Source organism: Microtus pennsylvanicus, chromosome 14, assembly GCF_037038515.1.
Source record: "Microtus pennsylvanicus isolate mMicPen1 chromosome 14, mMicPen1.hap1, whole genome shotgun sequence".
Classification (NCBI taxonomy): domain Eukaryota; kingdom Metazoa; phylum Chordata; class Mammalia; order Rodentia; family Cricetidae; genus Microtus; species Microtus pennsylvanicus.
This window is the reverse complement of record NC_134592.1, coordinates 36,882,104-36,909,656: the sequence shown is the minus strand read 5'-3', so window position 1 is coordinate 36,909,656 and position 27,553 is coordinate 36,882,104. Positions and strand designations below refer to the sequence as shown.

The 27,553-nt window shown below is 41.0% G+C and overlaps 1 protein-coding gene across 7 annotated transcripts in view; it reads left to right on the top strand.

The window, feature by feature from the left end:
- Positions 1 to 9,651: 9,651 nt before the first annotated feature.
- Positions 9,652 to 27,553, top strand: part of Pals1 (protein associated with LIN7 1, MAGUK p55 family member) — a 77,724-nt gene continuing 59,822 nt past the window's right edge. For 2 of the 7 annotated variants that reach the window (XM_075947378.1, XM_075947380.1), the window contains exon 1: positions 9,681 to 9,913. The gene's annotated coding sequence lies outside the window, so the exon portion shown is untranslated. Of the gene's footprint in view, positions 9,914 to 27,553 lie in introns of all 7 variants that reach the window. The other 5 variants (XM_075947374.1, XM_075947373.1, XM_075947379.1 and 2 more) reach the window with 5 other exon arrangements.

The window sequence follows — 27,553 nt, the reverse complement described above, 5'->3', positions numbered from 1 at the left end:
AAAGTGCCATATCAAAAATGCTTAGCAATGGGTGTGATCCTGTCATGGAGTGTGCCATTTTCCTACATTACTCATGAGAAAGGAATGGTAAAGATTTTCTGCAAGACTCATAGTTGACAGCTGGGTGGAGTTGGCAGATGATGTAAGTTATTTACATGAATGTGGACAAAAGAAAAGATTGTGATAATGGTCTATATTATTTGATTTTTTTCTATATAATCCTAGTGGTTACTTGCTCAGAAGGGAGTAAAATATAAAATAATATTCCTCAGGACTGGGTGTACAATTTAGTGGTAAATTTTGTCTAGCAAATACAAGATATAAAAATAAATCAAACCAGATGACCAACCAATCACAAGTTCCAAATATGATCACAAATACTTGATATTTCCTTAAGGGCAGAGACTACTCCTTTCTCTTGACTATAGGAGAGATTTAGTGACTAGCTCCAGAGACTAAATCACAAAAAGGTCCATGGTTTCTGTTCTGGTTACTCTCCTGAATCCTTGGTTCTGGGGTGAGAAAGCTATTGCCACCCAAAGAGAAAGCTAAATGACCAGGAAATGGTGCCTGCAGTAAACAGCTATCAGAATGAGCCTTCTTGAAAGACACCCTTAGGTCTCAGTCATGCTTCCCGATGTCTCAGCTGCCACCCTGATTTATAACCTCAGGAGAAGCCAGTGAACTTGGTCCAGTTTCCTGACCCACACAAACGGAGAGATTACATTTGTGTACAATAGTGAGTCACAAATCTATCCCCAATTTTACTGCCAGAACTTGTCCTGTCTATATTTTACATGGACGCTTCAGATGCTTTATGAAATAATGCTATCTGTCCATGTCTTCATTACAGCAATTCATGCATTTTATCAAGATTTTGTGTGTATTCATTCATATATACACACATATAGAATCTAAAAGGAGGGGGAGGAGTAAGGCATCTATTCTCGGCTGTAGCCAAGTTGTTCTCCATCTCCGATGCCCTGACCTGAGATGAAAGGACTGAGAGACTGTTCTGCTTTCCTGTGTTTGCTTAAAATGTCCAAGAGGCCTAAAAGCTTTCTCTAAGTACTTGTTTAGTTAAGCCACGGCAGGAGCTACACATTGTTTACATCTACTTGATTTAGATAGATTAAAATCCCAAGCATGCTTTGAAACATACCTCCAAAAATTACTCTGGAAAGAGGAAAAGGTGCCCTTTTCCCCGGGGAGCAGGGGGGGCTCTAGGGATAAACAGTTCTACAGGGAACCACTTGGTTGTTCTTGGTCTCCCACTCCACCAACAGGCTTACCAGAACCTGGTGAGGGCCAATCCCTGCTGCATTCCTTCTGGGGTCTCTCACATGGGAAGGTTAGGACTTCCTGTGAGAAGTCTGTAAAGTCTACTATCACGTCCACTGCAGAGTTTTAACAAGTTCTAGGTAGGTTTGCTTCTTATACCTGAGTTGTAATTTCCACTGAAAATTCACGCTGTTAGCCTGACTTCCCCTAGTCTGTTTCACAACAGCAGAGCTGGCACAGCGACTGAAACTTCCCCCTGGACGCCCTTAGAGCTGTTATATTTTAGAAACAAGACAGCTCAGCTTGTCAGACACTTGTAGAAGCTCTGGAGCTAAAGCTAAGTGCAAGTCATTAGTCATCGATTCTGCCTTTGGAAGGGACTTTGGGTTGCTAATTCTTGACTATACCAATTAAATAAGGAATTATAGTAGTTATAGTAACCCACGAAGCATAGCAATGAGGTAAGAAAGTACAAATAGTTTTCTTTATTTGCCATGGTCTGCCCTATCCACCTCCTGCCACTTAGATGAAAGAAACAGGAGACAGAAGCACTCACCCCATGCAGAATTTTCTTTTTTTTTTTTTTCCAAGACAGGGTTTCTCTCTGTGGTTTTGGAGCCTGTCCTGGAACTAGCTCTTGTAGACCAGGCTGGTCTCGAACTCACAGAGATCCTCCTGCCTCTGCCTCCCGAGTGCTGGGATTAAAGGCATGCGCCACCACCGCCTGGCCAGAATTTTCTTAAGAAATGGGATAATCATAAGCTAAACACACGACAAAACTGAAGTTTGTCTCTGAACATCATCTCTATTTGACCTACTCATGTCTATGTCGTTCATTATCTATTCAGTAAATATTCATTAAGTCCTATCTATGTATCAGATACCATAACAGACATGTAGCAATCTAAAAATAGATAATGAGTAAAATAAAGTCTTTCTCTTTATAAAGCCTACTAGTGATGGTAAATAAGTATAATGAAAATAGAGTAGTGGGGATACAAACAGGGAGTACCAGGAGACAGCGGAGAATGGTTCTGTTTATCTAGTGTGGAGCAGGCTTCACTGAGAACATCTGAAAGGAGACCTAAATGAAGTAAAGCAGCCTTGTGGAGACTACTTCAAGCACAAGAAACATCAAATGCAAAGGCTTTGAAACAGAAGCTGCTGGAACAGGAGGAGCAACAGGAACAGCTCTGTGTTTGATGTAAAATGAGAAGGGGAAAGGGTAGGAAGAGCCGAGGTCAGGAAAATAAAGATCATACTGACCCAGAGAGTACTGAGCAGCAGGATGACTTGACTTCATCTTTGTTTAGCTTTCTGGCGGCTACACTAAGAAGAAAAATACTGATGGGAAGGAGGCTACTATAATCCAAGCATAGGATTGGTTTGGAGAACCATGGGATAATGGTTTGGAGTACACTGGAAACAGCAGGATTGGAACCTAGATAGCTTTTTCAAATAAATATATTTACTTATGTATTTGTGTATGTGCATGCTGCCCTTGCATATATGTGACAGTAAACATGTGGAAGTCAGGGGACAATTTTGTGGTACCTGGTTCTCTCCCTCTACCATATGCATTCCAGAGATCAAACTCAGGGTGTCAAGCTTGGTGGTAAACACCTTTACCCCTGAGTCATTTTCCTATGGGCTGAGTATAATGGATTTATTAAAATGCTGCAGGTCCCCCAGCGGTGGCAGTGGGCAGTGGGTCACAAGAGCAGCCAGTCCCAGGCAGGGACGGAAATGAGACCAAGCCACAGATCTCCGAGGGCGACTGGTCCTGGGCAGGGAGCCACGCAGTGGGCGAGAGACAGACGGATAAGCACACCATGCAGAGTGAGGTTGGATATTTATTTAGTGGGTTATGGAAGGGGAAGGGAGAAGGGGGGAAAGAGCAGAGAGGCAGAGAGAGAGGGGGAGAGAGGGGGGAATGGAAGCTGCTTCTTCGAGAGGGAGATGGAAAAGGAAGGAACTCAGGCTGGAAGCTGAAGATCAGCTTGCCTCAGCAGACAGGGGAGGGAGTGGGCGTGGCTTGTCTCTTGAAGAGACAGGATAGACCATTGCACTGAGTATTTTCTGAAGGTAGATATAAGAAAATCTCATGATGGATTTTATGTTCATGTGAAAGAACACCTGAACAAATAGGAACTAGACAAAATCATAATTTTCACATTAAATTTTTAATGCTTGTTAGAATTTCTACTGAAGATGCTGGGCTGTCAAGTGAGTATATGATTTGCAGGTTGGGTAGAACTCCATAGTACAGGTATATTTGTAGTTTATAAGTTGAGTGTGTTTAGATAGTATCTGAAGCCATAAGATCAGATGAAATCATCAAGAGAGTAAATAATAAAGAACATGATGATAGGACCAGGTACATAGCTCAATACTTTACAAAACAACAAAAAGCTCGGAGAAGAAAATAAAACATTTACCCCAGATGAAGTTCCAAACACACCACTGCCTAACATTAGCAAAGGAGCTAAGATTGGAAACGCAAAGCATGGGAAAATACTGGGTATTGCTTTTGTTGTTATTACCAGGGGAAATCGGGTTCCCTTTGGGATTCTTAGTCTCATTAATAAAAGAATTTAGAAATTGGCTCAAAGAGAGCTCAAGGAGAATTTTAGTGGCGTTAAAGGGAAAAGCAAGACACTGGTTAGCTGGAAATCCTTGTAGCCACCAGGAGCAGATGGGGAAAAATCCCACCTTCCAAGTTAGGTGTGGACCAGAGGTGGGTTTCTGAAGCAGGATGGGCTAGTGAGCCAGAGGAAAAGCATCTAGCCAGCTGTCTTTTGCTGCCTGCTCCCTCTTGTTTGTATTTTGGGGCTTTGTTTCACATAAATTCTATTCACAGGTGATGTCAGGCTAAAAAAGGTGTTCCAGTCTTCCCCCAGAAAACTTTCTTTCACGTGCTAATCTCCACGTAGCTTCTTTTGTTTCAACTCTCTTATCACATTCCTGCTGCAGGAGATGAGACCTAGAGTCTCACACCACCTAAGAAAGCTCCTAGCTGGGCATTGTTTTGGGTTTTTCTTATCTCTCTGCCTTTCCCAAGCTAGTGTTAACTTCTGGGTTCAAATAATCTCCTTTCCTTGGCTCCCCAAACAGCTGTGACCATAGGCCACACCACCATGCCAGACACAAAAGCTGTTTGAAGCACTCATGGAATTAAATTTCAATGAGAAATAAGTTAGCAGATAGAAGGTTCAGGTCATACATTACTCAGACCTATTCAGACATTCACATATTAGCATGAGCTAAAGTAATAGCTGATATTTTTCATGCAAATGAAACAAATTTGATTGGGAAATTGATGAGGAAAAAATGTAATTTTGCAAATCTCTTTTAAGGACAGTTGGCTTGCTTTTTTGAAATTCAGTCTTGAACATAGCATAGCTTCATCAAAAAATTTCAAAGTTCCAATTTTACCTACTTCCTCTCTCCAGAATAAAATGTCTCATGGAACATGCTTTATTTAGCTAAACATGCTTTATTCAGCTTGACATACGGCCACTAAGAAATGTCTAAACAAAAGTGTGATGAATGACTTACATCCTAAATATTGAACATCTTATACTGGGGTTATTTCTCATTTTTGTTCTAATAAATTCAGACTTCTATTCTCTGTGTACTTGTCATTCAAATTCAGACAACGGTTTATGTCTGTTGTGTTTAAAATATGAAGTGTTCCCCCAAAGGGTCATGTGGTAAAGATTTGGTCCCCAGATGGTTGGGGACAGTTAAGAGATGATTGGAGTTGTTAGGTTTTGAGCTAAGGGCTAATCAGGCCACACCTACCTGCCCTAAACTCTTTTCTTACCCATCTTTTAAAGGGAATGGGAAACTTCTTATCTAAAGCTTGTCTGTGAATCTATAACTCCCTAACAGACTCCCCAGGTGCCCTGATTCCAGGACAAAAGCAATATCCTAATTCGATTCCCACTTCCTGGAGGAAGTTTAAAGGCTCAGACTGTCAGACATCAGAGGGCCACTGGTATAGGGGTATACCTTAACTAAATGTGCTTTCATGGACATGACTTCCCCTACATGAGCACAGTCACTCATTCCCTCCCTGGAATGCAGGATCCCTCCCCTCCCAGCCACCAGAGAATCAAAGGCAGTCTAACTGCCAGAAGTACCATGACGATTCCCTCTTCCTCAGAGACCTAGGAGAAAAGACCCCACTCTGCCTCAGGAGCCCCAACAGTTCCTGCCACGCTGTCTGCCTATCTGTGGCTGAGAGCCTGACATCTCAGAGACCCTGCCAATGTGTTGTCTGTCCGCAGCATTAGTAGCTCTTTGATAAATCTCTCACCCAAAAGAACAATCTGCCTCAGTGTCCCTCTCAAATCCCAACCCCGAGACGAGGTCAGCTTCATCAGCGGATTAATGCATAGAATGGACAAGCTAGTTGAATAGGTTATTAGGAGGTAGGGCCTGTTTGGAAGAAGCCACTGGACATGTGCCTTTGAAGGGAATCCCTTCTTTCCAGGCTGGTCGCCCTCTCTCTTGCTCCGCCTTCTGTCCTGCATGATGTGAGCTGCTTTCCTCTAATACACGGTCCCACATCCGTGAGTATGGACCCAAAAGCCAGGGCAATAAATCGTCATGGACATAAACTTTGAGCCCAGACAAGCCGTTTCCTGTGTTTCTCAGACACTGTAAGACAGGGGTGAAAAGGGACTAATGCAAATGTCTATTTTTTATTTTAAATTTAATTGATGAAAACGGCATATATTTGTGATATATAACATGTTTTCAAAAATGCATATATTTATAGACTGGTTAAGCTGAGCTAATTAACATTTCCTCATATGCTTTTTTTTGGGTGAGAACCTTAACATTTACTGTTTTCAAGCATGCCACAAATGATGAACTATGGACACTATTTGTACAGTAGATCTCTCACGCTTACTCCTCCAGTCTAACAGATTTTGTAGCCTTTGATTCCTCCCTACTTCCCCACTATTGTAGATATTATGACTGCAGTTTATTCTCTGTCCCCAGCCCTACCCCCAGTTAGTTAGTAAAGCTCCTCTTGAGAAGAAACTTTGTTTTTTTGGTTTTTTTTTTGTTCCTTACTTCCATCAGCCATGATTTCTTACTGTCAGTCTTCCCCCTACTGTGAACTGCTCCAGGACAGAGGCTAGCAGTTGCTTCAGTTCCTATAGCACAATGCTTGCTGCATTGGAGTGTTCAATTACTTCTTACTGAAGAGTGAACATTAGTTAAAGACAATTCATTGAACAATACTGACCTGAACTGAATGAACTGATGCTAATTATAGACAGTGGAACTGTTTAATATTCTTAGTTTAGAAACAAATTTGTTTTTACAACTTCTTTGTTTTTTGTTTTACGACAATGAATTGGTGTTTTACTCAGTGAACATTCTGCTTTTAACTTATATTATATATAGTTCATACAATTAAAAATGAGTAAGGAAGGCAGGCAGTGGTGGTGCACACCTTTAATCCCAGGACTCGGGAGGCAGAGGCAGATAGATCGCTGTGAGTTCGAGGCCAGCCTGATCTACAAGTTAGAGCTGTTACACAGAGAAATCCTGACTATGGATGTACATGGTTTCTTTGCTTCCTACCGCTAGGAAAGCTAAGGATTTCAGGTTCAAGGCCAGCCTTGGCTATATATTGAGAGTCTGTTTCAGGAAAAGAAAAAAAAAAAGTGTTTAGGCAACTAAGTCAGTTATTAAACCTCTTTTTCTAGTAAAAAAGTAACATATAATATCCATGGTTAAGAATTTCAAAGATAATGATAAAACTGAAGAATCTTGGAATCTGAGGTGTAGGATTTTAGACTTTCACAATTGGCTAAAATACAATGTTAATGTGTTCCCGCAAATTTAAAATAGCATGGCATTTTACTAATCTAACATACTGGCAGATGATACAAGCATATATTAAGACGAAGGAGGAGGAAGGGTATTTGCTATGGTTGTTCTCCTTCTTACACTAGATTTTATAGTTTGACTTTCTTCATCCATAATGTTCAGTTTCAGATCTGCCAGGGTGACCCAGCAGATGGATAGTTTTTCAGAGAAGGATGAACAGTTCTTCAAACAGGACGTTTAAATACATGATCGACTACCTCGTTTATTCCATTTTGGGAAGAATGCTATATTGCCTTAACTCCCATGCCATCCATTAGAAACCACCTGCAGAAGCTACCAGCACGAAATCGGAAACAAAAACTACCTTACATTACGAATGAGAAAATTTCAACCCAGGAAGGCTCGTCCCACATCACATCCTAGAACTCCAGTCACTTTGCCTGAAACTTTGATACTTTCCACTCTTCCGGCTACTCCTTTAATGCACACGAGACCAGTAATTAGTGTGATGTGGGGGTTCTGGAAAAAGTTCTATTCACCAAAGAATAGATTTCCTATTTTCCATAATCTCATTTTTTTAAAAAAAAATGAAACTACCTTTAGGAGGTAAAGGAATACAGTTTGTTCGTACTTTGCAGAGGTTGTGGGCGGCTGGGCGGCCAGGATGAACAAGCAGCTCCTTGCCACACTCTGAGAGCAGCAGTCTATTATTTCACACTGATTGTGGTCATCATGTTATCAGAGTGGAGCCTGCAACAGTTCCCTAAACATCCAGGGAAGCTGGACAAGGTACCTAGCAGGGGGGTCATTTAGGAGGAAATGTTTCGGAAAACTGCCTGGACCAGGCTATTGGAAGGCATGAAAAAGGATACACTCTAGGGGGCTGGAAAGATAAGTGGGTAAGAGCATTGGGCACTCTTGTAAAGAACCTGGCTCAGTTCCTAGCACCAGCTGTCTATAACCCGAATGTCAGGGAATCCAAAGATCTCTCCCAGCCTTACCAAGCACCAGACAAGGAGGTGGTGCATTACATAAATGGAGGCAAACACTCAAACAATTATAAATACATCTTTGTAAAAAAAAAAAGAACACTATGTAGAGTAACCTTTTGCATGAAAAGCTATACCAGTGGTCCAACCCTCAGGCAATGTCTGTAAGCATCGCTATCAAGGGTGGAAAGGGAGGTGTGCCTGGGCATCTCTAGTGGACAGAAACCACGGAGTGGCTCCATAACAAGAGTAAACTAGCCGAAATGTCAATATTTCCGAGAGAAACAAAAAAAAAAAACGTTTTGGGAACTAGAGGCTTTGTTACTCTGTGTTTTATGTACTTAAAAATGTAGGGGAAAATGTCAGTACGCACTAACCTTTCGTGTACGGCTATCCGTTCCCAGGAATTTGGAGACAACGGTTTACTTGCAGTTCACAAATTCTCACTTCTTTTTGAAGACTGTGAGCTAAGAGAGTTCAGTTACATAAATTTGGAAGTTGTCCATCTGTACTCAGCGTCCACTGAGGAATGTTCAAGAGAACGAATGCGGTCTTTCGTGGTAACAGAGTTCTGTCCTTGGTTCTGTCTTACTAAACACTAATGAACAGAATGCAAATAAGATTTGAGGTTGACGATTCAGGAAGGGCTCCAAAAAAGATGTTGAGCACCTGAACTGACGGTGTGCTTAATTCCTGCTTAATTCCGAGAAGGACATGGTGTTGTTCCCTGAGGACACTAAAAGCCTAAACGGTGAAAAGGGTAAGTTTGTGAACAGACGGGAGGGGCCTGGGGATATTGGGAAGGATGCTAAAAAGCCACGGTGGGAGGAAATCAACTCGCATACAAGAAGGCATTAAGGGAGAGTTGTCTATGACTTGTGCCCCTGAAGAAAACTCAACAGGCTGAAGCAATGGATTTTGGTTCAACAGAAGAGGTTTCTGCCCAGAACATAGTCTGTCTGCTCCAAATCCAGTTCCTCATGAACTCGCTTTCCTAGCACTTTTGGCGCCCACCCTTTCCAGACCGTGGCATAGGCACGTCCTGACAGCATGGTCTCGCACTGGGTACAGACTGGCCTATGCAACTCCAGATCCTCTCCGGAGAATTCTGTGACAACAGCGGAGGCCCTGGGCATCAGTCCCGGTTTTCAGAAAGGAGTCGTCTGCAGGATCAGGCAATTCTGTGGGACCTGATTCAAACACAACCAGGTGTTTGCGTCATTTTTTTAAGGGAGTGTCAGCATTTCTGTCGTGCCTGACACGACAAGAGGAATCTCTTCAGGGGGAATCTGGTTTTCCTCAGCGAGGAGGTGGGCTGAGGGAACTCCGCAGTCCGGGCGAGCGCTTTGGAGTTCGAGGCGCGGGAGTGCGCGCGGCCGAGAGCCCGGAGCCCAGAGCGGACCAATGAGCGAGCTCTCTCCCCGGAGCCGGCTCCGGATTGGGCGATCCGGTCCAGCCTCTCTCCGAGCCGTGGGCGGGTTGCGCCGGGAACGGCCTGGGATAGGCGCGCCCGCTGCGCCAGGGTCCCGGGGGCGCGTGCGCGGTCTCGCGTCAGCCGCGGGGGCCGGTCTCGCGCTGTCTCGAGGAGGAGTTGCTGGCGACGGCGGCGACGGAGGAGGCTGGCGGTGGGGAGGGGGCGGGGACTCCGGGATTCCGAGGTCGTGGGGGGGCGATCTGGAGTTTCTGGATTCTTTATCCCACGTCTTGAGGCGTCCCGCCCGAGGGTTGTCGCCCGGGCCGCGCCGAGGAGCGACCAGGGCGAGCGGATCGGCCGCCACCGGGGCGCGGAGGTAAGGGGCGGACCCGCGGCCGCGGGGCTGCGGCGGTCTTGATCAACAGGTCCCCGGGAGCGCGGCGGGGGAGGGGCGGCGGGGCTTGTACCCCCACTCTCCGACCCGCCGCACCGCGATGGAGACCCAAGCTGAGCCCCGACTCAGTGGTGCCAGCCCCAGCTTTTGTCCCCCGGAGGATCGCTGTCCGCGCGGTGTCGGTCCCCCCCTGGGCCGGGGACGCAGCTCGGCGCGGTGGCGGGCCACCCGGACGGAGTTACGGGGGGCGCGGCAGGGAGTCGCCTCGTCGCGGCCAGGCCCGGAGTCCCCAGTCCCGGGGACCAACCCCCCCTTTCCCGGGCGGGTGGCGGAACCAGCCGGGGAACCACTTTCCCGGGGAAGACGGAATGCAGCCAGCGTTCCTGTGCCTGAGTCAGCTCCTGGTGTTCTGCTACTCATTGCGTTCTTCAGATAAACAGTTCCTGCTTCCTTGTGTCCGCTGCTGAAGAAAACCCGGTGTCCATAGTGCTTTCTTAAGCTTCCAGGGAGGTTGTTAAGTTGAACTTTGGAGCCTGTAAAATGGTCGGTCGCAAGTCACTTTCAATGAAAGCCGCCTGGACAGATCTTTACTGCAAATTATGTAACTTACTAAGGATAGCTCACCTCTGTCCAGCTGATTGACACACGGTAATGTGTGTGGAATTTAGGTTTCGGTCGAAAAGTTTTCCAAGACCCTTTAAAATGAATGCAGTAGCTAGGAGGGTTTTTAGGAGTGTGTTAGAGTTTTAAGAATTTAGATTCGGAAAGCCAGTGTGCCAAGAATTCTAAAGTTTTGATTTAGCGGACAAGGTGAAAGGTATTTCTAGTTTAATAGGGCACTATCATGCTTTAATGATAGTATTCTAATTATCCTTTTAAATTATGTCAGAAATTAATAACCTGTTAAATTTTGCAACAGGAACAAATTATGTGATGTGTTGGTATCTTTGAAGTATAAGTATTTGTGGTAATGAAAATTAGTAAATACTCTTGAATATGAACTGTTTTATGGGCGTCCTGTGGACACGATTTCTTGTTTGAAGGGTCATGCTAAACGGTTGTATCAAGCTAACGTTAAAACTTTAAGAGCTTTATAGGTAAAACAGACAAAATATGAAGAGATTGACATTTTTTTTTAAATTGAGTAGATTTTTTTCATGAATAACTAAAGGTCCTCACCTTGAATTTGGCAAGTAAAGTTATACTCACAGTGCTTTAGAATGTTAAAGTAGATGAGAGAGTTAATAAACTCCACCTCAGGGTGATCCAAATCGGTATAGTAGCTTAGCTATCCATATCATCTTCTTAATTGTGTTTTTTTTAAATTATTTCAAATTATGCGTTTGGGGGTGGTATTTATACGGGAGTGACAATGGAAGCCAAAGGTATTGGATCCTCCCAGAGCTGGAGTTACAGGCTCTCATGAGCCACTGATTGTTGGTGCTGGGAAAGCAACTTGGGTCCTCTGCAAGAGCACTCCTAACTGCTGAGCCCTCCAGCCCCCTGTACTGTAGTCTGATTAAAAATCTCAGAAATTGGAGAGGTGGCCCAGCAGCTAAGAGCACTCACTGCTCCTGGGAAGAACCCATATGGCAGCTCACAACTGTAACTCCAGTTCTAGAGGATCTGACGCCTTCACACGGACATACATGCAGGCAAAACACTATTGCACTATAATAAAAATAATTAAGTCATTCAGCACACACACACACACACACACACACACACACACACACACACACACACACGACACTCCTATTCTCACCCTCAGATTCATTCTCCATAATTCCCTACCAGTGAAAACCAAAAGCCAAGCCTGTTCTCTGTTTTGTTTTGGAATCTCTAAAATCCTGCTGTTCTTTGTTTAAGATACTTTGGAAGCTAGAGTTCTCTTCTGTCGAGGTTTCTCCTGTAACATGTGCACAGCGTGTGTGGAGAGGTGGTTAAGGGCACTGACTGCTCTTCTGGAGGTCCTAGGTTCAGAGGACCTAGGATCAATTCTCAGCATGCACAGGGCAGCTCACAGCTGTCTGTAACTCCAGTTCTAGGGGACCTGAAACCCGTGGCAAAACACTAATGCACATAAAATAAAAACAAATGAAAAAGAATAAGCTCACATATTTGAAGATAATCTCCGTAAAGTCAGTTGATCACATATGTTAATCACGGCTACAGAATACCTTCACATGAGTGTCTGCACTCAGATTTGACCCAAGTAAGCCCTGTAAGCTTAACAAGTTATTTTACTGTCACAACAATCAAGACAAAAAATTCAAGCTGTTGTATGATAGGGCCTCTCTGCAGCATTGTTTGTAATAGCCAGAACCTGGAAACAACCTAGATGCCCTTCAACGGAAGAATGGATGAAGAAAGTATGGAATATATACATATTAGAGTATTACTCAGCAGTAAAAAACAAGGACTTTTTGAATTTTGCATACAAATGGATGGAAATAGAAAACACTATCCTGAGTGAGGTAAGCCAGACCCAAAAAGAGGAACATGGGATGTACTCACTCATATTTGGTTTCTAGCCATAAATAAAGGACATTGAGCTTATAATTCATGTTCCTAGAGAAGCTAAATAAGAAGGTGATCCAAAGACAAACACATAGGCATCCTCCTGAATATTAACCTTCATCAGGCGATGAAAGGAGACAAAGACAGAGACCCACATTGGAGCACCAGACAGAAATCTCAAGGTCCAAATCAGGAGCAGAAGGAGAGGGAGCACGAGCAAGGAACTCAGGACCGCGAGGGGTGCACCCACACAGTGAGACAATGGGGATGTTCTATCGGGAACTCACCAAGGCCAGCTGGACTGGGTCTGAAAAAGCATGGGATAAATCCGGACTCTCTGAACATAGCGGACAATGAGGACTACTGAGAACTCAAGAACAATGGCAATGGGTTTTTGATCCTACTGCACGTACTGGCTTTGGGGGAGCCTAGGCATTTTAGATGCTCACCTTACTAGACCTGGATAGAGGTGGGCGGTCCTTGGGCTTACCACAGGTCAGGGAACCCTGATTGCTCTTCGAACAGATGAGGAAGGGGGACGTGACCGGGGGAGGGGAAGGGAAATGGGAGGCGGTTGCAGGGAGGAGGCAGAAATCCTTAATAAATAAATAAATTTAAAAAAAAAATTCAAGCTGGTAGTATTTTGCCTGTACTGAATTTGTGATGTTATATACTTACTGAATTACAAGATCATTAGGTTGGAAGTAATCTTGTGTGTATAGTCTAACCTTTCCACCTTCCAGGGATGGGAAAGTGAGGTTCGTAGACAAGTGTTGAGGAGTGGTGGTGAGTTGGAACCGAATGCTGTGCGCTTGTCTTGGTATCCCACCTTAGGCAGTCCTCTACATTCCTGCCCCTTCTCCTCCCCAGGATCTTGCTTTGTATGTAGCCCTAGCTGGTGTAGAGCTGGTAGTATAACCCGGACTGGCCTCAAACTGACCCTCTTGCCTTAGACTCCCCAAGTGCTGGCATAACAGAGTGTGCCACCACACCCAGCTCCTCACTCTATCTAATTGCTAAATAAATCAGTCAGTTACTTTCTCCATATCATATAAATAGCTAGCAGGGCTGTCATTCCTCCACTGCCTGGGAGAATGCCTTTTTTTTCTTTTCTTTTTTATAACCACATCCTTATTCTGAAGAGTTTTTTTTTTAATATTTCAAACAATGCTTAATGAATATCCTTCTGTATGTCTCTGAAAAACAGTGTGGTTTCTCAAAATGTATACCACCAGTAAAGGGAACTGTTGATAACAGATGGATTTTCCACTTGACTGGTTACAAGAGCAAATGACTTTCGTTCCTGCATTTAGTATATGAGTTGAAGTGATTTCTCATCCTTACCCTCTATACCATCGTCATATTTTACATTTTTTGCCCATTTAGATGAGAAATTATCTATTTGTTTTTGTTCTTTTAAAAAGATTAAGGCTGGGAGGTGATAGTGCTCACCTTTAATCCCAGCACTCAGGAGGCAGAGACATGTGGATCTCCATGAGTTTAAGGCCAGCCTGGTTTATAAAGCGAGTTCCAGGACAGGCTCCAAAGCTATAGTGAAACCCTGTCTCAAAAAAATCAATCAAACAAACAAAGCTAAATAAATAAAGATTAAAATTTTATGTGTTGTCATAATCAACAAACAGAAAAGTTTTGTGTGCTGTCCGTTTTTTAAAGTCAGCCTTCTTCCAAACCTTTTACTCCTGGCAACTAATCTACTAATGATTTCCCTCCCTAGAATTTCTTTTTTCTTTCTTTTTCTTTTTTCTTTTTTTTGGTTTTTTTGAGACAGGGTTTCTCTGTAGCTTTGGAGCCTGTCTTGGAACTAGCTCTTGTAGACCAGGCTGGCCTCGAACTCACAGAGAACCACTCTGTCTCAGCCTCCCGAGTAATGGGATTAAAGCACCCTACTCCTATAATTTCTTTTTAAGATACCATTTCATTGTAATCATAGCAGTAGTGAGGGTTTTTTGTCATTTATTTGAAGTTTTTACATTTTATTCAGTTGTCTTGTGAAAGATCCATATACCTACTGCATCCATGTGTAGCACAAAGACGTGGAATCTTTGTTCTTTTGTGGGGGGAATTGTTGGAGATTTTGAGTGTTGTTAGAACCGGAGGTTCTCCTTCAGATGTCCCTTTGTCAGCACCAGCCTTGGTTTTCAGCCCACTCACTTTCTTCGTTCTGTTCCTGCTTCCTTTAGCTGTTTTGTCATTAGCGTTGTCTTCTTCTTTTCTCTTTTTGGTTTTTTGAGACAGGGTTTCTTTTCTCTGGGTACCCCTGGCTGTCCTGGAACTCTCTTTGTAGACCACGCTGGCCTCCAACTCTTGGAGATCAAGAGATCTGCTTGCCTCTGCTTCCCAAGTGCTTGGCTCAAAGGTGTGCGTCACCACTGCCCAGTGGTCTTTTTCTTCCTATACTGGCCATTTCTTACAAGTCTGTGTGAAGGTGTGGAATACTCCATGTATTTGCATACCATCCTTGTTAAGTGCCAGGCTAATTTCTATCTTGCCGGTATTGGTATCTTTGTGCTGAAGCAAGCATCGCCTCTGCTTTCCTTTCATTTAGCAAGATATATCTGAGATTCAGCCATGCTGAGCATGTCCACAGTTCCTTCCGGTTAATTGCTGAACACGGTGTTCTCTTGTATGAATGTACCACCACTTGTCTATCCATTCACCAGCTGAAGGACATTTAATCAGGCTCTTTGTGATTATAAAGTTGTCATAAGGGGCTGGAGAGATGGTTCAGTGGTTAAGAGCACTGGTTGTTCTTCCGTAGGACCCAGTTTCAATTCCCAGCATCCATATGGCAGCTCACAATTCCAGAGGATCTGATGCCCTTTCCTGGATTCTGCATGTACTGCATGCAATGCTATACATGCAGGCAAAACACGTAAATAAAATTTTTAAGAGTTGACATAAATCTGTGTGAATAGGTTTTCGTGAGTGTGTGTGAGCATGTTTTCCTTTCTTTAGGGTGGGTACTTACAAGTGGGGATCCTGGGTCACATGAGCAAATTGAGCTTAACTGTGTTTAAAATGAAACAAAACAATAGCAAGATCAAAACAAAAATCAGTCTTCAGTAGGCAAAACAATGGCCCTTGAAGATATTCTAATGATTAGAGTCTCTGAATATATTTGGTTACATGTCACTTTATTTTAGGTTGTTAATCAGTTCTCTTTAGTATATGGAGATTATTCAGGTGGGCCTAATTATCACTGGTCTTCAAAAGCAGAACGAGGAAGGATGGAGTCAGAAAAAAGTATGAAACAGTAGAAACAGCTTCTAGATGAAGAAAACTCGTGTGTTTGAAGACGGAAGAAAGGAAGCCCTAAGTAGAGGAGTGAGTTTGCTTTCCAGAAAGTAGAAAACGGAGTAGTCTTTGGCACCTGCAAAAAAAAGCAGCTCTGATAACATCTTAATTTTAGCCCAGCAGAACTGTGTCAGGCTTCTTTCTAACTTACAGACTTAAAAATTCTGAAGTATGTGTTGCTTTAAAGGCTGTTGTGTTTGTGGTACTTTGTTGCAACAGCCTGGGAACCTAGTGCACTTGTGAAAGTTTCTTCAAAGTAGCTGGACCAGCATGCATTCCTGGTAGGAATGTGTGAGAGTTCCTGCAGTTTTCCATCCTTGCCAGCACTTGGTATGATCAGTCTTTTTCACTCTAGCCATTCTGATAGGCATGCAATAGTATGTTGTATTTCTAAAATCTCAGTTCCCTAAAGTGACTAAATTCTTGACCCATTTTTATTTACTTATTTATTTTTAAATTTATTTACTTATTTATTTAAATTTATTTATTTATTTATTTTTTAAGGCATTGTCTTACTCTGTTGTTCAAATTGTCCTTGAAGTTCTGATCTTCCTGTCTCAGCCTCCCTAGTAGCTGGGGCCATTGCATGCACAACCTTGCCAGACTTATATTTTCTTATTGTTGAGTTTTTTTAAAAAAAATTATTTATTTTTATTTCATGTGCATTCGTGTTTTGCCTGCATATATAGTTTGTGTGAAGGTATTGGATCCCATGAAAGTGGAGTCAACAGGCAGCAATATGCTGCCATGTGGGTGCTAAGAATTGAACCTAGGCCCTCTGGAACCAAGCCTTACAGTGCTCTTAACTGCTGAGTTATCTCTCCAGCCCCTATGGAGGAGTGAGCTTGCTTTCCAGAAGGTAGAAAACGGAGTAGTCTTTGGCACCTGCAAAAAAAAGCAGCTCTGATAACATCTTAATTTTAGCCCAGCAGAACTGTGTCAGGCTTCTTTCTAACTTACAGACTTAAAAATTCTGAAGTATGTGTTGTTTTAAAGGCTGTTGTGTTTGTGGTACTTTGTTGCATACAGCCCCTATGGTTGAGGTTTGAGAGGCTCAGATAGAAGGCCTTGCTTATGCTAGGCATGTGCCTTGCTGCTGAGCTGCACCCCAGCCCAAGTTTTCATAGTTCTTTATAGTCTTTTTCTTTTGTCAGACAGTAATTTGCCAATATTTTTCTCATAATCTATTAACCTTTTCATCTTTTTTAAAAAAATTATTTATGTATATGAGTACTCTATCTGCATGCATGGCTTTATCCCAGAAGAGGGCTTCGGATCCACTATAGATGGTTGTTGGCACCATGTGGTTGCTGGGAGTTGAACTCGACCTCTGGAAGAACAGCCAGTGCTCTTAACCACTGAGCCATCTCTTCAGTCCAATCTTTTCATCTTAATAACTGTTTTTTGAAGTGTTGACATGGTAAGCATTGATAAAGCCCAAATGCACAATTGTTTATTTTGTGGATCTGAGCCTGCTGTTGTAGCTGAACAAGTCTGCCTTACCCAGACTCACTGAGAGTCTTCTTTACTTTTCCCACAAGTTAAATGCTGTTTTATTTCTCACTTAGATTGTGTTCCATTGCATTAATTTTTAATATAAAGTGAAAGATGAGCAAGTAATTCCATTTCTTTGTCTTGTTTATGACATTTGAAAGGGCTTCTTATTGAAATGCCCCATGTTTTTGTCAAAAAACGATACAATATTGATACATTCTATTGGTCTATTTGTCTTTTTACTAATAATACGTTGTCTTGATTATATATAACTAACATGTCTTAGCAAAAGGTACTGTGAATACTACACGTTTTCTTTTTCAGATTTGCTGTGGTTTAGTTCCCTTACCTTTATGTAACTCATAGGATCATGTTGTTAATTGCACAAAAATACCATGTTGTTATTTTGATTGGGATTGATTTATTTGTAGATCAACTTGGAATCTTAATGATACTGTCTTGTTATTTTCTTATTTACTTTTAATTTTATAATACTAATGATTGTAACTGGGGTCTTGAGCATTTGGGCAAAGTACTCTACCACTAAACTGTATGCCGAGCTTATGTCTAGTAATTTATAATACAGAATTTCTCATTTATTTTGGTCTTTGATTTTGTTCATGAGAGTTTACAGTTTTCAACATATAAATCCTACAGATTATTAGGTCTTTACCTAAGTATTTCAATCTTTTTGTTCTATTGTAGATGACAAGATGATAATTAGAATAGTTTCTAATTTATGATTAATATATAGAAATTCAATTAATTTGTAGAAGTTGTCTTTATAGTTTGTTTTTGTGCATCTTTTGAGATGTGGTTTCATTATATAACCCAGGCTGGTCTTGAACTCAAAAATTCTGCCTCAGCTTCTTAAGTACTGAGAATTATAGGCATGTATCATTGCACCAGTACCCCAAATCCCCCTTTTTTACATAGTGTTTTGCTTTTGATATCTAGACTGACCTTGAAATGCTGAGCTCAAATGATCCTCCTGCCTTGGTCTCCCAAGTAGCTGGGATTCTAAGTATTTGGTGGCATGCTTTGCAAACCAACTTTTTAAATTTTTTTAAGATTTATTTATCTTGTTTTATATGTATGAGTGCTTGGCTTGGGTGTATGTCTGTGCACCAAGTGCATACCATGTAAGGTCAGAAAAGATGATTAGATCCCCTGAAATTACCATGTAGGTGCTGGTTTACGTGTTAAGATTTCTTCGTGTGTACATGTGTGCTTATGCTTGTATCCATGTGTGTTAGAGGTCAACCTTTGGTGTTCTGCAGTACCTGTCCACCTTGTTTGTTGAGACTTCATCTCAGTGGCCTGGGGCACATTAGTCTAGGCTGACTGGCCACTGAGCCCAAGGATCTTATCTTCCAAGTACTGGGATTACAAGAACGAGCCCCGAGAGCTAGGTTTTTTTCATATGGAAATGAATTTACATCTTCATGCTTGCACAGCTAGTACTTTATCAGTTAAGCCATCTCCTCACTCCTGACTTAATTTCTTGATACAAAATGGAGTTTGCAGACTGAAGGACTCTTCTTTAAAATTACTAAGTGAACAAAGAAAATTTTATGTGTATCAGTATGTAATCAAACACTCTTCACACTGGATTTATTTAGACATGTTAAAATGGCTTTAGAAAGTGAGTTGTGGGGTTTTGTTGTTTCCTTGTGTTTTTCTTGTTTGTTTGCTGTTTTTTACACAGATGTTGATAGAAGTTTAGTTCCTAATAAAAATCCCTATCTCTTAATGAAATAATTAAATCGGTATACTCATTCCATGAAATAATATTTAGCAGTGAAAAGAAGCAGATCAGTATGTAGTATAACCTGGATGAATTTCCAGATACTGCTAAGTGGGGGAATCTCGAGAATTTTCTGTGTGGTTCCATTTACTTAATGTACCTGAAATGACAGAATTCAGAATGGATTTAGGGGCTACAGGAGGGATAGGGAATAGGTGTGACCCTCAAAGGACTATCTATGCCAAGGGTCTTTATGAAGACAGGGATCTTAGCCAACACTATGATGTGTATGTGGATATGATACTGCGCTGTAGTTGAAAAAGTTAGTAAAGAGCATATGAAATAGTAAACTGCATATGAATTTTAAAGTAAAAGTTCTAATTTAGGAAAAAAAATCCCAAAGTAAACAGAAAAGGGTCAAACAATAAGTATATATTACATACTTATATCTTGGAGATCTGGAATCTGAGAAATGCCTTGGAAGAAATTGTGTTCCCATAAAGGATGAGGCTTTCCAAGTAAGAATTTAAGGTAGATAAATAAATTTAGTGTGCACCCCTGAGAATTTCTGTAGGCACCGAGGAACCTCTGTTGTGGTTCTCTTGTTAGAGTGCAAAGGTAGTTGCCCAAGTGAACATGCTGTTAAAGTAAAACTATGGTTCGTGCATCACTCAATGACAGGGATATGATCTGAGAAATGGGATAGAAATGAGCCACTCTCCCCCAGATTGCATCACAGTCAGAATCAGTACACACCTAGTCCCATGTGTGAGTTGTCTCTTGGTTCCTTCATTATCACTACTTAGACCTTAGACTGAGAAATGGCAGAGTTCACATACATAAAAAGGTGTTGATGAAAACAGCCGGTGTTTGGCTTGACTTCCCTGTCATTACCACAGGTCAGTAAACTATTCAGAAGAGGAGACAGGACAGAACAAAATTATAATTATGCCCCATGTGAATATAGAGTAAATGAACTTGACCTATATAGTTTGAGGAAAAGCTTCTGTTGAAATTTCAGATGTAGTGGCTCATGCCTGTAATCCCAGCACTTGGGGGGTTGAGGCAGGAGAATTGCCTTTGAGGCCAGCCTGAGCCCCATAGTGATTTCTGGGACAACCTGAGCTACAGAGTGAACCTTGTTTCAAAAACCAAACACCCTCACACTCAGGAAGCAGTTTACTAGTGGAAACATTAGAAGCATAGGGGGTCAGATGCTCCTTTGAAGAGCTAAAAGAAGACTGGTGTAGTTGCAATGCAGAGAAATAAAACTTGAGAAGTATTAGTCTGAAAATCTTAATTCAGTCTATTGATAAGAAGTATAGAACTGTCCATTTAAGACAGTGAATTTTAAAGGTATAGTGAATATATATATTTTAAGTAGGAGTAGACTCTAAAATAATGATTAGAAGTAGAGTATAAATAGTAAAAACATTCCAGTCATATAATTTGTTACAGTATTCATGATATATATTATATATAATATGTTATATGTAATTTATATATAAATGGTTGACAGGATCTCACAATATTGCCCAGGCTAGCCTCAAACTCTGTTGTAGTTCAGCCTCATGACCACTGGGACTCAAGGTATGTATGTGCAGTTGGTGAATTTTATTTTGAACAAAGACAAAATTTAATTTGGAGTTTTTATTTATCATGAAAACTTAAGGACTTTAAAGAAACAAACAAAAGTCATTTACTTTTGTATATTAAAATGCCTGAGAAGTCATGTTCATTTGTGGGTTGGCTAGAGTAGATTGATTGCTTGATAGTGAGTACATTAAAAAAGTAAAGTGAAATAAAGCTCCAGGTTGTTTGATTTTGATCTTACTACCGTCACGAAACATGGACAAATGGAAAACTTACATCCTCATTAAATATATTCTGAATTGCAAAGCTTTTCATCTGTAAACTATAGGAGGTAGTTTAATTATAGAGATTAAGATTTCAGTAACATAATAATTGAGCTGCTTAAATGTTTGACATATGAATTCAGGCATTTGCCTTTTGTGTTTTTTTATGTTTATCATTCCTTTTTCAGTTAATAATTCTTTCAAAAACTCTAGACATAAAGACTTTGAGGCCTCTTAGGCTGTCCTTTGAACTCTTAAAACAGGGGTAGATTGCTTTCTGTAAATATTTTAAGCTTCATGGGCCATTTTGTCTGTGTTGTAGGTAAGCAACTCTGCTATTAGAGTGCAAAAGTAGTTACCCAAACAGCCATGACTACGTTCCAATAAAACTTTATGGTTTGTGCATCACTTACTGACAGATATATGTTCTGAGAAATGTGGTGTATCGTTAGATAACTTTATGCTGTGAACATGACAAAATGTGCTTACACAAATTAGGCATAGGTCGGTCACTCGATGAGACTCTTGATAAGAGTTTGTGCTGCCATTAGAACAGCGTACTGCTTCACAGTAAGCCTTTTTTATAAGTAGGAATAGACTCTAAGTAATGGTTAAAGTCTAGTATAGATAGTAAAACCTATCTGGTGCTATAATTTGTTGTCATTATCGAGTATACATGTTTCACATAATTGTACCTACTGTACTTTTATATGCATTAGGTTTTGTTTACACCAGCGTCAGCATGAATGTGATCCATTATAATCTTTTGGGATCAGTGTCTTAATGTAGTCTGTCTTGCCTGGAAAGTCTTTATACAGTGCATTACTGTACCTTAAAAACAAGGGTGTGCTTGATTTGTCCTCTGAGCTTTGCCTGCATACCTCTCCTTAAGTCAGAAAAACCCACCCCACCCCCAAAAATTAGTGGAGGAAATACAGACATCTTCCAGGGGTTGATTTTCTTTTTCTACCATGTTGGCCTCAGAGAGTGATCTCCATGTATTAGGCCTGGTCATTTTACCAGTTTGGTCTTGGGCATTTAAAATGGTTTTTTTTTTTTGGTCGTTATTTTTAAAATATGTATTTACCTTTTGTGTAGGTGTGTGTGCCCATGTGAATGCAGTGCCAGTAAACGAATGGGGCGGAAGAGAGGGTTGGATCGCCTAGAGCTGGACTTACAGGCACCGTGAGCTGGCATGGGTGCTGAGAACCGAAACTGGGTCTTCTGCAAGAGCAGGAAGTGTTCTAGCCTCTGAAACACTTCTCCAGCCCACCCTGCCATTTGGAGGAATTTTTGATATTACTGTTTACGATTTTCCTAGCCCAAGGTCATAAAAACACTCTCCTGTATTTCCTTACTTAAGAGTTGTGGTTTTATATTTAGGCTTGTGATTCATTTTTGGGTGAAATATTGCTGTAAAATATGAGATTCTATATCCATTTGTTGAAAAAATTTTTTTCTTCTCCATTTATTCCCTTGTCTCTTTTCTAGAAAAGTTGTATAATCTGTGAACATCTCTTTTTGAGCTCTTGCTTTCCACGTCCTGACTAATGGAGCTACTTAGAAGAGGTCTTCTGAGTTTTCTAGCGTTATTCTGTCTAAACATTGTTATGACTGATTTAGACTATTTATTTTGGAATAAGTTTGTTGACTTCTATAGTTATTTTTGTGTACATCTTGATAGGAATTATGCAGAGCCTGACTATTTAAGATTCCGTCCTCGGAGGTCTGTGAAAAGAAGATGGCTGTGAATATGGCTTAGTGGTGTGATGCTTGCCTTGCATTCCTGAGGGCCAGGGTCATTACCCACTATCACCAAACGTGACTATAATAAAATTCCCTTGATTTACTGTTGATTCCTCAGGGACTGTCTATACCCCTGCCATTAGCAGATTTTTTTTTTTTTTTGGTTTTTCGAGACAGGGTTTCTCTGTGGCTTTGGAGCCTGTCCTGGAACTAGTTCTTGTAGACCAGGCTGGTCTCGAACTCACAGAGATCCGCCTGCCTCTGCCTCCCGAGTGCTGGGATTAAAGGCGTGCGCCACCACCGCCCGGCCATTAGCAGATTTTTTAAAAAAGATTTATTTTATTTTGTGTGCATTGGTGTTTTGCCTGCATATATGTCTGTGTGACGATGCCAGATCCCTTGGAACTGGAGTTACAGTATGAGATGCCATGTCAGTGCTGGGAGTTGAACCCAGGTTCTCTGGAAGAGCAGCCAGTGCTCTTAACTGCTGAACTATCTCTCTAGCTCCCTGACAGATGCACTTAATATGTTATGCTAGAACAGTATTCAATAACTGTTTATATATTCTTTCTTTATAACAAATTTGTGGGCTTTTACTTTCTTTGTTGTTGTCAATTGTTATTCAACACAGGGTTTCTCTATATAATAGCCCAGGCTGTCCTGGAACTCACTTTGTAGACCAGACTGACCTCAACTCACACAGATCCACCTGCCTCTGCCTCCTAAGTGCTGGGATTAAAGGTGTGCACCACCACTGCCTAATAAAATATTTTTTAAAATGATTCACTTAATAGGAATTAATAGATGCTTAACAGTTAGCCAAAGGAAAGTTAGTAGGATTTTGGAGACTTAATAAAAATAATCACTTTTTTGAAAAAATTGTTCTTAATTCTTTTATGTGTATGGGTGTTTTGCTTGTATGTATATCTGTATACCTGTGTTGTGGAGGCTAGAGGAGGTTATTGGATCCCTGGAACTATAGTTACAAATGGTTGTAAACCACCCTATGGGTGCAGGAAATTAAATCTAGGTTTAATTCTTTCTCTGAAAGATCAGTCAGTACTTTTAACTACTTGAACATCTCTCTAGGTCCCCCAAAATAATGATTTTTTTTGCTTTATTTTTTATTGCCGTGAAACAATATAAATATATACAGTGACTAAATCACGTTGCCTTTTACTTTTCCCTAACTCTTAATTTAAGTGGTTCTCTTTGTTTCTATTCCTTAAATATTACCAGCTACATTTCCAAGTTTTTATCAGTATTCTTTCTTTTGCAAATGAGGAAATTGAGACTCAAATTATTTTATCCAAAGTCATTGTAAATGATAGCAAAGATGAGAATTCATTTAACCTTAAGTCCTAGTTTTTCTTTGTCTGTAGTGTAACCTGCTTACTTTTTGGTAAGATTAAAATAGTTTTGAAGAAAGCCATCTTCAACTTTACTTAGTGTTTAAAATATACTTGAATTAAATTAATCTTGAGCAGATTACTAATTAAGCTCAGCATGGGTAGAAACAATGTCCCTTTATCTAACCGTCCAGTGCTTAATGTGGCTATGATGTAATGTGAGTTGTGTTCGGTCTTTGTCCTCTGTCCTGGAGCAGAGCTTTCCAACCCCTTGGAATTTCCTTGGTGATAAGAGTGTCTTTTGTTGCAAAGAGGCCCTTCTTGCCTGGGCCCCTAAATAGCCTCGGATTGGGATTGATCAAGATCAAGGCATGATTAGAAGTTCTTCTGTACCTCTGAGGAGTTAAGATGACCTGGAGTCACCAGTGGACGATGATTAAATCAATCGCATTCTGGTTTGGTATGTGTATCGGTAATGCATGGTGCACCTGAAGAAGACACAGCACCAGTACCTTCACCTCCATGCTTTGCCCCGTACGTCTCCCCCATTTGGATATGCTGGAGTTGTATTCTTTTATGTAAATCAGAAATTGTATGCAAAGTGCCTTCTTGAGTTCCTGATTCATTCTAACAAGTTCTTGAAAATGGGGAGGGGATCATTGGAACCCATGGTTAATAAATAGCTTCACGGTTAGAAGTACAGTAGGCCCAGGACTTAAGGCTGGTGTCCAAAGTGGGGGCAGTCTTGAGATCTGCAGCATACTTTGGGTAGATGGAGGTAGATAGGAATGATGAAATTCTCAGTTGCTATCTGATGAATTGGAGAATCTTCAGGAATCTTCTCCAGGGCTGAGAAAAAGACCTACTTTGATGTTGGGTACTTTGATGTGGGGCCTGGAGAGACAGCTCAGTAGTGAAGAACACTTGCTGCTCTTGCAAAGGACCTGGGTTCAGTTTGCAGGACCCATGTGGTGGCTCACACTTCCAGGGAGCCTAAGCCTCCTGACTGACCTCCATGGGCACCAGGCATACGTGTGATCCACATACATGCATGCAGGAAAAACATTCATACACAAAATCTTAAAGAAGTATATTGTGAAAAACAGTTCAGAATGAAACACACTATGTGCTTAATCCCACTTTTACCATAGGCTTAAATGTTAACTTTGATTGTGAACTTAATATCAAAGTCTTTTCAATCCTAGTTACCTCTGATAAACTAAGAATTTGAAATTTAAAGCAATTGGTTCATTTTCCTTAACTTTGTGGGTATATCCATATAGAGGAACAGAGAGAGACTTCAGGTATTATTCCTTAGGAGTTGTCTATCTTAACTGTTTGAGACAATGTCTTTCCCTGGCCTGGGGCTCACCAAACCCATGAACCTGCCTGTCTCCACCCCTCCAGCATTGAAATTGCAAGTGCGCACTGCCAGTTCCTGCTTTTTACATGGGTTCTGTTGATCAGATTCAGGCCTTATGCTTATATACCAATAGACTGTGTTATATCCCTAGCGGCAAATTACATTTATTTTCGGTTGGCCAGAAATTTGAAGCAGAAAAGAGTCTGTCACTTTTAGAATTAATTTAGTCTACAGCAGTATAAACTTATACTGATGATTAGCTCTGCAGGTCCTTCCTGAGAGGAGTCACGGTGCATGCTCGCACTGACTTAAAGTTCTGTAGATGAGTCTATCTGTGACTCTGAGCAAGGTAACTGTTAATGTTGCCATGCCTCCGTATCTGTATAGTGGGAATGTTAGTGCCTAATCCAGTGGGTTTAAGTTAACTGAGATGGTGGTTGATTCATAATAGGTGGGGCTGTAGAGATGGCTCAGTGGTTAAAAGCACTGCCTGCTCTTCCAAAGGATCCGGGTTCAGTTCCCAGCACTCACATGGCAGTTCACAACTGTCCAAATTCAGTTGCAGAGGATTTGATACCCTTATACAGACATACATGTGCAGAACACCAATGCAAATGAAATATTTAAAAACACAAAAAATACACATAGTATTTGATATATATTAGGCACTCCATAAATGTTAGAGAAAATAAGAAGATAGAATGCAAACTAAATTTGTAATACTGAAGGGTGGTTGAGCTGAGCTATATTTAGATACATTTTAAAATTATTGCTGAGTTTTTATTTGGTTTATTTTGTTTGAAATAATCTTATTCTATATCCCCAGCTGTTTACTATGCATGCTAACCTCACACCTGTGCTTCTCCTGACTTAGCTTCCTGACTGCCATTGTTTAGACATATTGTAAATAGATTAGATAGTTATTAATAATTTGCTTTAGTAATTTTATGGGAGTATTTGAATTGATTGTCATAGTCCAAATCAATGATGAGATCATTGTAATTGTATCGAGGCCAGGCCTGTTATCTCTGTAGTAATAGTGAAAATTGGTAGGGAAGAACAGTTTGTTGCTCCACGTTAAACAATTCACTTATGCCATGAATTCAAATTCTATACAGCTTTTCTGTTTGACTCACAAACATCATTCTGAGTTTTTCCTTTTGATTATATTAATTACATACTTGTTCCCCTGTGCTAGGGATTGCACATGCTATGCAAACTCTTTAACAATAAGCTGTACTTATGGCTCTCTTCCCCCATCCCGCCTTCTGTTATTTCTTTATTAATTTTGTGGGGATAAACTTTTAACTATATAGCCTTAGTTGGCTTAGAACTCACTATGTAGACCAGGCTATCTTGAAACTCACAAAAATCAGCCTGCTTCTGCGTCCTGAGTGCTGAGAGTCAGGGTGGTTCATTCCATATATTTTTAAATGGAAGCTTGGAAAATGGTGTTTAAATAAATGGAAGTTTAAATGGTGTTTGGAAAAAGCTTTTGTTTAATTTTACCAGTATTAATGTGTTTGTATTAATGCTTTTTTAACCTCTGTTTAGTGAATCGTTGAGCTTTGTATTCTTTTCCTTTTATCCAAATTCTCTTAAGGACACTTTTTCCTGTAGTTCTGGTCAGCAGTTAACAGTCAACATTGTGTTGAGTTTCTGTGCTTATTTGATTTCTGTGGTAGATTTTAGGTTTCTTAAACATACGGGTGCAAAGAAGTAGAAGACTGCCACGAGTTAATGAGTAAGCTGCCTGCTGAGTCTCAAGCGCTCTGGCTGGCCACCTAAGACTGTCTCAGAACAGCTAAACCAGAGGACAAGGATTCTCCCTCAGTCATCTTTCTTGTCAGTGACTACACATTTTGTACCAACTGAGTACTTAGCATTCTTAAATAAAAGTGTAGCTAACCCCTTTAGCTAGAGGATCAACAGTGTAATCTTCTGTATTACCTGTGAAGAATGTTACTGACACCAGACACATTCTCTCTTTTTTAAGACTGCGTAGATTCAGAGCATTGTTTGTACCCTTGGCAGTACTGTGGCACCAAAATTCATTGTATTCTAGCTTGGTGACATGTGTTCTCCATCTTCCTTGTCAAGATTTTTTTTTTTTTGGGGGGGTTTGGTTTTTCAGGACAAGGTTTCTCTGTAGTTTGGAGCCTGTCCTGAAACTCCCTCTGTAGACCAGGCTGGCCTCAAACTCACAGAGATCCGCCTGCCTCTGTCTCCCAA